This window comes from Myodes glareolus, chromosome 2, assembly GCF_982192425.1.
Source record: "Myodes glareolus chromosome 2, mMyoGla1.1, whole genome shotgun sequence".
NCBI lineage: Eukaryota > Metazoa > Chordata > Mammalia > Rodentia > Cricetidae > Myodes > Myodes glareolus.
This window is the reverse complement of record NC_142027.1, coordinates 60,560,091-60,570,065: the sequence shown is the minus strand read 5'-3', so window position 1 is coordinate 60,570,065 and position 9,975 is coordinate 60,560,091.

Genomic DNA, 9,975 nt, shown 5'->3' with positions numbered 1-9,975 from the left:
CAAATATTGAGTATCTCATCAGATGATGCTAAATCAAGTATACAGAGCCCTGATGAAGAAGGTAACTGAAACAATCATGGTATTTAAATATTCTTGTGATAGCTGATGACTAACTAGAGCTTAAAGAAAATTAAACTGTCCTCTGAAGATTTTTATTTCAAAACTACTGAAATCTACAAAAACCAACATATACTGGTTTTTATTTACTTAAAATTATAGGGGCTCAGTTCATCCCCTCTACTATGTACGTTCCTAGGCTTCAATTCAGGTCATTGGACTCAGTGGTAAGTGTCTTCTCTGCTTAAGTCATTTCACAAGGCCACAGTACTAAATACTTTAGACCAGTTCTTCTTTCAAAACCATGTCTTTCCAAGTTTTCTATGAATCTATTCTAGTATTCATCATTTTTTTGTGAATTGGATTGTTAATGTATCTTAAGTCATTGGTTTAGTCCTGGTTATAAAATATTTTTACAGCTAAAATATCCTCATGTGAAGCAACACATTATCTATTTCCTGCTAGACAAGTGACTGAACAAAACACAAAACAATCCATGTCATAATTTTGTCCATCAGTACTTTTCAGAGAGTAACAATGGGAAAAACAGAGCAGAAGTTTCTGCTGGAGCATCTCATTGTTTTTATTATTCTTTATTTAAAAACCACCTTTCAAAAAGGAAGTAATTTTCAGTATCAAAAAGGATATTATTAAGATGAAGAAACTTTTTGGATATTCTTTTTGGAAATTACTCAGCTTGGAATAATGATATGTTTAGGTTTCTATTCTCTACTTCTCATGTATAAAATTTTCTTTATGACAATCTTGCTTTCTAAATATATTTTCAAAGTATTTCATATTTTGGCTATCCATAATTCTTTGAAAAATTTCAGTTTGTTTAAAAAGAAAGACTTTATAATATTTAATTTTAATGGTCATGATTGCAATTGGCAATTAGCTTAAAATGTTACATTATGAATTCTTCATGAAAATTAAGTAGCACATATTCACATTTGTTCTTAAGAGGTCCTCAAAATAGCACCATTAAGTGTAGAAGAAGAAATGGGGATCAGATTTAGACGGTCACTTCCTAAAACCTTTCACTGTATCTATTTCTGTTCCTTGTATCAATTCTGAACAATTTGTCTGTCATTAAAGTCAGTAATGCTTTTCTCTATCAGGGAACAATTAGAACATTTTGTCTTCTGGAAACACAAAGTATTGAAAACCAAAATACTAGCACAGAAGAAAATGAATTAACTGCAGGAATGAGAGATTCAAATTGGATTTGCCTCAATGTATTAAGCTCTGGTAGCAGACTGTTACTGGATCTTAGAACATGGAGTTTTCCTGAATTTATAAATATGACAAAGAACATTATTTTAAGTGTAATTTGTTTAAAAATGATTGACAGATATTTTTGACAAAATATTGAAAAATATGTCTTGTCTTTCTATAAATGTATAGATGGCATGTTCTATGGCCTTTCTATGTGTGCACAAATGCATATTTGAAAGTAAATATCAGTGATATTTAACAAGTTAATTAAGGTTGATGTTTCTTGCCTTTATTTAGATTCCCACACTTAGTTGATTCACTTATTGTCCTTAGAAAAGAAAAAAATATGTAAGAAATGAAAATTGTATAGCTTAACAATAAGAAACACATTTATATACTTTCACTAAAGGAACATTTCCCTTTGTTAAAGTGAGCTAAGATGAAGAGTACCACAGCCATTTATTTTTAAATTTCTTTTGCTTTTAACCATAGTGAATTGGAAAATGTTACTTTGAAAAAAGTATGAACTCTATAAAGTATGTGAAGTCCTACATACATTTTTCTTAATATAAACATGGAAAATTTATGATGTATGACTGAAAATATGAATATAGCTAGCACAGGCTACTGGTTGGATAATTATGTTCATGAGTTGACATAACATTTTCTGCATATGGTGTATTTTGGTAATCCATTGGAGATTTCAGAAAGATAAAATAGTGTTCTGTACATTTAACAATTTCAACAAGTAAATTCCCAGCCTAAAATTACAGTAATTTTACCTGGTCAAAGGGAAGAAACATAGGGAAAAATCAGAAAATTTAGATATATGGTGTTTATATTTAATTTAATATTTGATTCACATATTATGCTCAATTAATTGACCTCTACATTACAATTTATTCTAAATATTTTATCATGATTGCATTGTGGATATGAAGGAAGCTAATAAAATCCTTAATATAGGTAAAGGAATCCTGTAAATATATTTTCCTAAGTATACAATCATTGTTTTAAGTATTTTGTCTTGTTTATGGTGTTGTTTTAGTAATTCAAAAGCAGGCAAACATATTCCTCACTTTACTGAATAAATAATTACTTTTAGAGAAAAGAACAGATTTTTTTGGAGCTTCTATTTTTATTTTTTATATTTTTGATTTATTTATTAAAAATTTTCACATCCTCCCCTCCTCCCACTCCCTCTCCCACTCCCTCTCCAGTACTAAGAGCAGTCAGGGTTTCCTGCCCTTGGAAATCCAAGGTCTTCACCCCCTCTCTCCATGTCTAGGAAGGTGAGCATCCAAAGAGACTAGGCTTCCACATGGCCAGTCCATGCGATACAATCAAAACTCAGTGCCATTGTCCTTGGCTTCTCAGTCAGCTCTCATTGTCAGCCACATTTAGAGAGTCCAGTTTGATCACATGCTCCATCAGTCCCAGTCCAGCTGGCCTTGGTGAGCTCCCATTAGGTCAGTCCCATTGTCTCAGTGGGTGGATGCACCCTTCGCGGTCCTGATTTCCTTGCTCACGTTCTCCCTCCTTCTGCTCCTCATTTGGACCTTGGGAGCTCAGTCCAATGTCAAAAGATACTTAAGGTCATGCTCAACTTCCTTACCGATCAGGCAAATGCAAATCAAAACAACTTTGCGATACCATCTTACACCTGTTAGAATGGCTAAAATCAAAATCACCAGTCCATTGCTGGTGGGAATGTAAACTTGTGCAACCATTTTGGAAATCTGTGTGGAGATTTCTCAGTAAACTGGGAGTCAACCTACCTCAGGATCCAGCAATTCCACTCTTTGGAATATACCCAAGAGATGCACAATCATACTACAAAAGCATTTGTTCAACTATGTTCATAGCAGCACTATTTTTAATAGCCAGTACCTGGAAACAACCTAGGTGACCCTCAATAGAAGAATGAATAAGGAAGAACAGAATTTTTAAAAATGAGTTTTAACAGAAGGAAGGACAGGAAGTAGGAACGAAAGGAAGAATGAAAGGTCATAGAGCAAAGTCTCAGTGGTAAAAGCCTTTTCCCTTATTTCAGAGAATCTGGTTGTGAATCCAGGCATCTCTATGGTGACTCACAATGATACATAACTCAAGTTCAGGGAATAAAATACCCTCTTCTGGCCTCCTCAGGCACCAGGCATATACATGGTATACATGTTTACATGCAGGCAATACACTTATACATTAAAAGTGAAACAAAACAAAAAACCCTAAAACCAATAAATTTTGATGTTATCCCACTATAAACTATATGTTTATGCACTTTTTTTCTGAACAGAAATATACATGGCAGAAAAGGATTTGGAATGATGATGAAGGTTTTCTTCATGCCCTTTAGTGTAATACCTCTGTATACTATATTGAGAATAGACTTAGATTAGTCATAAAAACTAGTCAAGTAATAACAAAATAAAAATTAAGAAAATTTGTAATCATGTTATTTTAATAAAAATATACTGGGATAACCTAAAAAGCTAAATTAAAATCAAATAATCAATGACAAACTATAGAAGCTAAACTAAGAACTAATGCAAGTAATAAATACAAAAGTAATAAATACAAAAGTAATAAATACAAAAGTAATAAATACAGTTGAGATTAATTCAACCATATCAATAATTTTAAGCCACAGCAAGAAAAAAGGAAAGGCTTGATGATGCATTGTCTTTAAATAACTCCCTTGATAAACATAGATAGACTCATATGGATGGAAAGTGAGTGAACAGAGAAGAGTAAGGTAGCATTAATCAAATTAATGAGAGAATAGATTTATTAATTTCAGACAGAAGAGATTTAGAAAAAATTATAATCATTGATAGAGAGAAGTATTGCTTTATAATAAAATGCTTATGTCTCAAAGAAAACATGACAATCATAAACACATATGCAGCTCCTACAGCATTTCTCATGATTTCTGAGGTTATACCATTCTCAGTGTGTTTTGCTAAGCAGAAACTTCATATTTAACATTTTTCTGAGATGACAGTATAGAGTAATGGGTAATTTAATAAGGCTTTGCCTACTTTTTTCATGAAATAACATATTTATTAACAAATAAAAAAGTATCATAAAACACCACATCTCACTGAATCAAGTCTCTATTTATGTCTGGGGCTATAGTCCTGATGATAGAGTTCTTTTCTAGAGTGTACAAGACCCCAGGTTCAGCATGTGCAAAACAAAAAGATGATATTACTTTAGAAGGAATACAGTTTCAAAGTGTGAAAGACATAAACTTTGGGATCAATTAGCTACAGTGTTTATGTGTATGTGTAAAAGTATAAGCACACATATTATATACCATATACATATACATAAAATATACCATATATATATACATAATTTGAAATACAACATTTCATGAGAGTATCTCAACTTCAAATTATTTTTTTGAAATCTCATTATTTTGTCTATATTGTAGTTCAGTACTTTCCAAAGGTATCACATACTTGAAGAAGTTTAGTAATTGTTTGCACCATAGCTACTTAACATTTGTGTATTTTCCTTCTACGCCAAGTTATACTGAGATAAATATCACTCTTTATGAGTGCTCTATAGTTTTAGATTGTTGCCCAAACATAGATTAGAGAACTGTACCTACTGAATCAATGATATATGATATACATTTTAGATATGTTCTTCATAATATTAACAAATTACATTTCCAGAAATTTGTATTGACAATCCTACAAGTAAAACCTCAATTGAAAATGTGCAGTCTCCTTACCATAGTGTCTTTCCTCCCCTTCTTCCTCCCTCTTCTTATTTATATGCATTTGATGTGCAAAAAAGATCTGTTGTTTCATTTTATAATCTTCAATTTTTGTCAAACATAAAAACTTTATTTCAAATTTATTTTTTATTAGTCATTTAATTTTTTTGATGAAGTATCTGTTAAGATTATTTACTTATTTTTCAATGTTTGAACAACTTTTACATTTAGGCTCCCTACCTGAATATTAAATCTTTTATTTTTCATTTTATTTGTCTCAATTTGCTGTTATTATTTATGGCATGAAACAGTATTAATAAATTCTTACATAATCACTGTGTAAGTGTTTTAGTTCAAACTTGTTAACTTTGGAAAATGGCTAGTCAGTCATTTACTAGAGCTCTGACATGGGTCAGTGGGACGAGGTTAAACTGAGAGTCAAGCCAACACACTGTCCAAAGGGAACACCCAGGGTTTGCTGAAATCCTTCTAAATAGTGTCACTATTCCTCCCAACAACCTTGAAAGGTTCTTTCTAAACTGATTGACATCTGGAGTTTCCTAAGCATTGTGGTAGGTTCTGGTGAGAGAGAAAGACAAAATAAATTCACTCTTGGGAAACATTGCAGAGCAAGGCAAGTGAGATCAGATAAACTAGCAATTGCCAAGCAGGTGCTACAGCCAACCAGCTCAGAAAAGCAGCCCCTGGCCTGTGTGTGTGTGTTTGTGTGTGTGTGTGTGTGTGTGTGTGTGTGTGTGTGTGTGTGTGTGTGTGTGTGTGTGTGTGTGTTGTCTCACTCTGAAGTTAAAGGCAATCTGTCTTTACTTTCTGTGCACCTAGGTAAGTCTTTAGCAAGCTTAGCCCAGCCCTGGAGGTGACCCTCTCCAGATGGCCTCCGCCTTGGGCAGGTACAGTCACTACTCTCTTGTCTTCATGCGAACTATGGCTTGCTCTCACATGCTCTCAGCACGAGCTCATTTTCTATCCCCTTCTGCCCTGCAGTAATTCACTGTGTACCTCACAGACAGGACCACAGCATGTGGCTTGGAGCAGAGGTGTTTCTGGTTTCCAAATCAAAAGGTCTGTCTGGGTTTGCTGATAGTCTTGTTAAAATAATATTGTTCTTTTAGAACAAGTCTGATTTTTGTCTTCATGCTTTGATTATGTGTCTGTTGCTCTGTCAGGCTTTAGCAAGAGGCTGAGAAACTTAACTATGAGTTAAAATGCTTTATATTTTAACTCGTATGGTTATTAAGTGTTTTCATGTATATTGAAGTCATATTTAGAGGGGGACTTTTAAGTCTTAACAACTTTTTATTTATTTATTTATTTATTTATTTATTATTGAAAATTTTCACCTCCTTCCTTTCTCCCATTTCCCTACTACTCCCACCTTTTCCCCTCCCTCCTCCCTCTCAAATCCTAAGAAAAGTCAGGGTACCATGCACTGTGGGAAGTCCAAGGCCCTCCCCCCTCCATCCAGGCCTAGGAAGGTATACATCCAAACAGACTAGGAACCCAAAAAGCCAATACATGCAGTACAATCAAATCTTAATGCCATTTTCATTGGCTTTTCAGTCAGCCCCCATTGTCAGCCACATTCAGAGAGTCCAATTTGATCACATGCTCATTTAGTCTCAGTCCAGCTGGCCGTGGTGAACTCCCCTCAGTTCACCACGGTGTCTCAGTGGGTGGACAAAACCCTTGAACACCTGGGAACCTATATAGAACCAAGTCTCTTGCCAACCAAAAAGGGCTACCATAATTAAGATATCTTCTTCCCTGCTCCCATATCAACCCCTAAGATATCCTCTTCCCTGCTCCCATATCAACTCTACCTCCATCTCAACCATCCCACTCCCCCAAGCTCTTTCCAATCATACCCTTCTTCTTTCTCTCTCCTCCTTTCCCCTTCCCCCACACCACCCCCAGCTCCATGCTCCCAACTTATGCCCAGTAATCTTGTCTACTTCCAATTACCAGGAGGATAAATTTATGTTTTGGGGGGGGTTCACCTTAGTATTTAGCTTTTCTAGGATCAAGAACTATAGGCTCAAAGTCCTTTGTTTATGGCTAGAATCCACTAATGAGTGAATACATACCATATTCATATTTTGGGTCTGGGTTATTTCGTTCAATGAAGTGTTTTCTGTTTCCATCCATTTGCATGCAAAATTCAAGATGTCATTGTTTTTTACCACTGAGTATAACTCTAATGTGTATATGTGCCAGACCTTCTTTATTCATTCTTCCTTTGAGGGGTACCTAGGTTGTTTCCAGATACTGGCCATTACAAATAGTGCTGCTATGAACATAGTTGAACAAATGCTTTGTAGTATGATTAGGCATTCTTTTGGTATATTCCCAAGAGTGGTATTGCTGAATCCTGAGGTAAGTTGACTCCCAGTTTCCTGAGAAACCTCCACACCGATTTCCAAAATGGTTGCACAAGTTTGCATTCCCACCAGCAATGAATGAGTGTTCCCCTCACTCCACATCCTCTCCAGCATAGGTTATCATTGGTGTTTTTGATTTTAGCCATTTTGGCAGGTGTAAGATGGTATCCCAAAGTTGTTTTGATTTGCGTTTCCCTGATTGCTAAGGAAGTTGAACATAACTTTATGTATCGTTTGGCAATTTGAACTTCTTCTGTTGAGAATTTTCTGTTCAGTTCAGCATCCCATTTTTTAATTGAGGTGTCCAGAATTTTAATGTCTAGTTTCTTGAGTTCTTTGTATATTTTGGAGATCAGGCCTCTGTCTGATGCAGCATTGGTGAAGATCTTCTCCAATTCAGTATGTTGCCTTTTTGTCTTACTGACAGTGTCTTTTGCTTTACAGAAGCCTCTCAGCTTCAGGAGGTCCCATTTATACATTATTGCTCTTATTATCTGTGCTACTGGGGCTATATGTAGGAAGTGGTCTCCTGTGCCCATGTGTTGCAGACTACTTCCCACTTTCTCTTCTATCAGGTTCAGTGTGGTCAGATTAGTATTGAGGTCTTTAATTCATTTGGCCTTGAATTTTGTGCATGGTGATAGATATGGATCTATTTTCATTCTTCTACAGGCTGACATCCAGTTATGCCAGTACCATTTGTTAAAGATGCTTTCCTTCTTCCATTGTATACCTTTAGCTCCCTTGTCGAAAATCAGGTGTTCATAGGTTTGTGGGTTAATATCGGGTCTTCGAATCGATTCCATTGGCTACCATTTCTGTTTTTATGCCAATACCAAGATGTTTTCATTACTGTAACCCTGTAATAGAGTTTGATGTCAGGGATGGCAATGCCTCCGGAAGTTTCTTTATTGTATAGGATTGTTTTGACTATCCTGGGTATTTTGTTTTTCCATATAAAGTTGATTATTGTTCTTTCAAGGTCTGTGAAGAATTTTGTTGGGATTCTGATGGGGATTGCATTGAATCTATAGATTGCATTTTGTAAAATTGCCATTTTTACTATGTAGCTCCTACCAGTTTAAGAGCACTGGAGATCCTTCCATTTTCTGGTATCCCCTTCAATTTCTATCTTCAAAGATTTAAGGTTCTCATCAAATAGATTTTTCACATCCTTTGTTAGAGTTACCCCAAGATACTTTATGTTATTTGTGGCTATTGTGAAAGGTGATGTTTCTCTGATTTCAATCTCTGCTTATTTATTCTTTGTGATTTTTTTTTTGAGTTGATCTTGTATGCTTCCACATTACTGAGGGTGTTTATCAGCTGTAGGAGTTCTTTGGTAGAATTTTTGGGCTCTCTTATGTACACTATCATATCATCTGCAAATAACAAATGTTTTATTTATTTCTTTCCAATTCGAATCCCCTTGATGTCCTGATGTTGTCTTATTGCTATTGCTAGAACATTAAGCATTATATTGAAGAGGTATGTAGAGAGTGGACAACCTTTTCTTGTTCCCGATTTTAGTGAAATGGCTTTAAGTTTCTCTCCATCTAATTTGATGTGAGCTGTCGATTTGTTGTATATTGCTTTTATTATACTTAGGTATGACCCTTGTATCCCTAATCTCTTCAAGACCTTTATCATAAATGGGTGTTGAATTTTTTTAAGCATTCAATGAAATGATCATATTTTTTTTCTTTCAGATTATTTATATGATGGATTACATTGATATATTTGCATATGTTGAACCAGCCCTGCATCTCTGGGATGAAGCCTAATTGATCATAATGGGTAAACTTTTTGATGTGCTCTTGGATTAGGCTTGCCAATATTTATTGAGAATTTTTGCTTCAATGTTCATGAGTGAGATTGGTCTGTAATTCTCTTTCATGGTTGAGTCTTTGTGTGGTTTTGATATCAGGGTAACTTAGCTACATAAAAGGAGTTTGGCAATGACTCTTCCATTTCTATTTTGTGAAACACATTAAGGAATATAGATATTAACTCTTCTTGGAAGTTCTGGTAGAACTCTGCATTAAAACCATCTGGTCCTGGACATTTTATTTATTTATTTATTTATTAAAAATTTCCACCTCTTCCCCGCCTCCCTTTTCCCTTCCCCTTCCCACCTCCCCCTCCCTGCCTCCACCTCCCTCTCTAGTCTTAAGAGCAGTCAGGGTTCCCTGCCTTGTGGGAAGTCCAAGGTCCTCCCCCATCCATACAGGTCTTTAAAGGTGAACATCCAAACAAAACAGGCTCCCACAAAGTTAGTCCATGCAGTAGAATTAAATCCCAAAGCCATTGTCCTTGGCTTCTTAGTCAGCCTTCTTTGCCAGCCACGTTCAGAGTGTCATTTTGATCACCTGCTCCATTGCTCCCAGTCCAGCTGGCCTTGGTGAGATCCCATTAGATCAGTCCCACCGTCTCAGTGGGTAGACGCAGCCATTGTGACCCTGACTTTCTTGCTCACATTCTCCCTCCTTCTGTTCCTCATTTGGACCTAGGGAGCTAAGTCCAGTGCTCCAATGTGGGACTCTGTCTCTATCTCCATCCATTGGCAGATGAAGG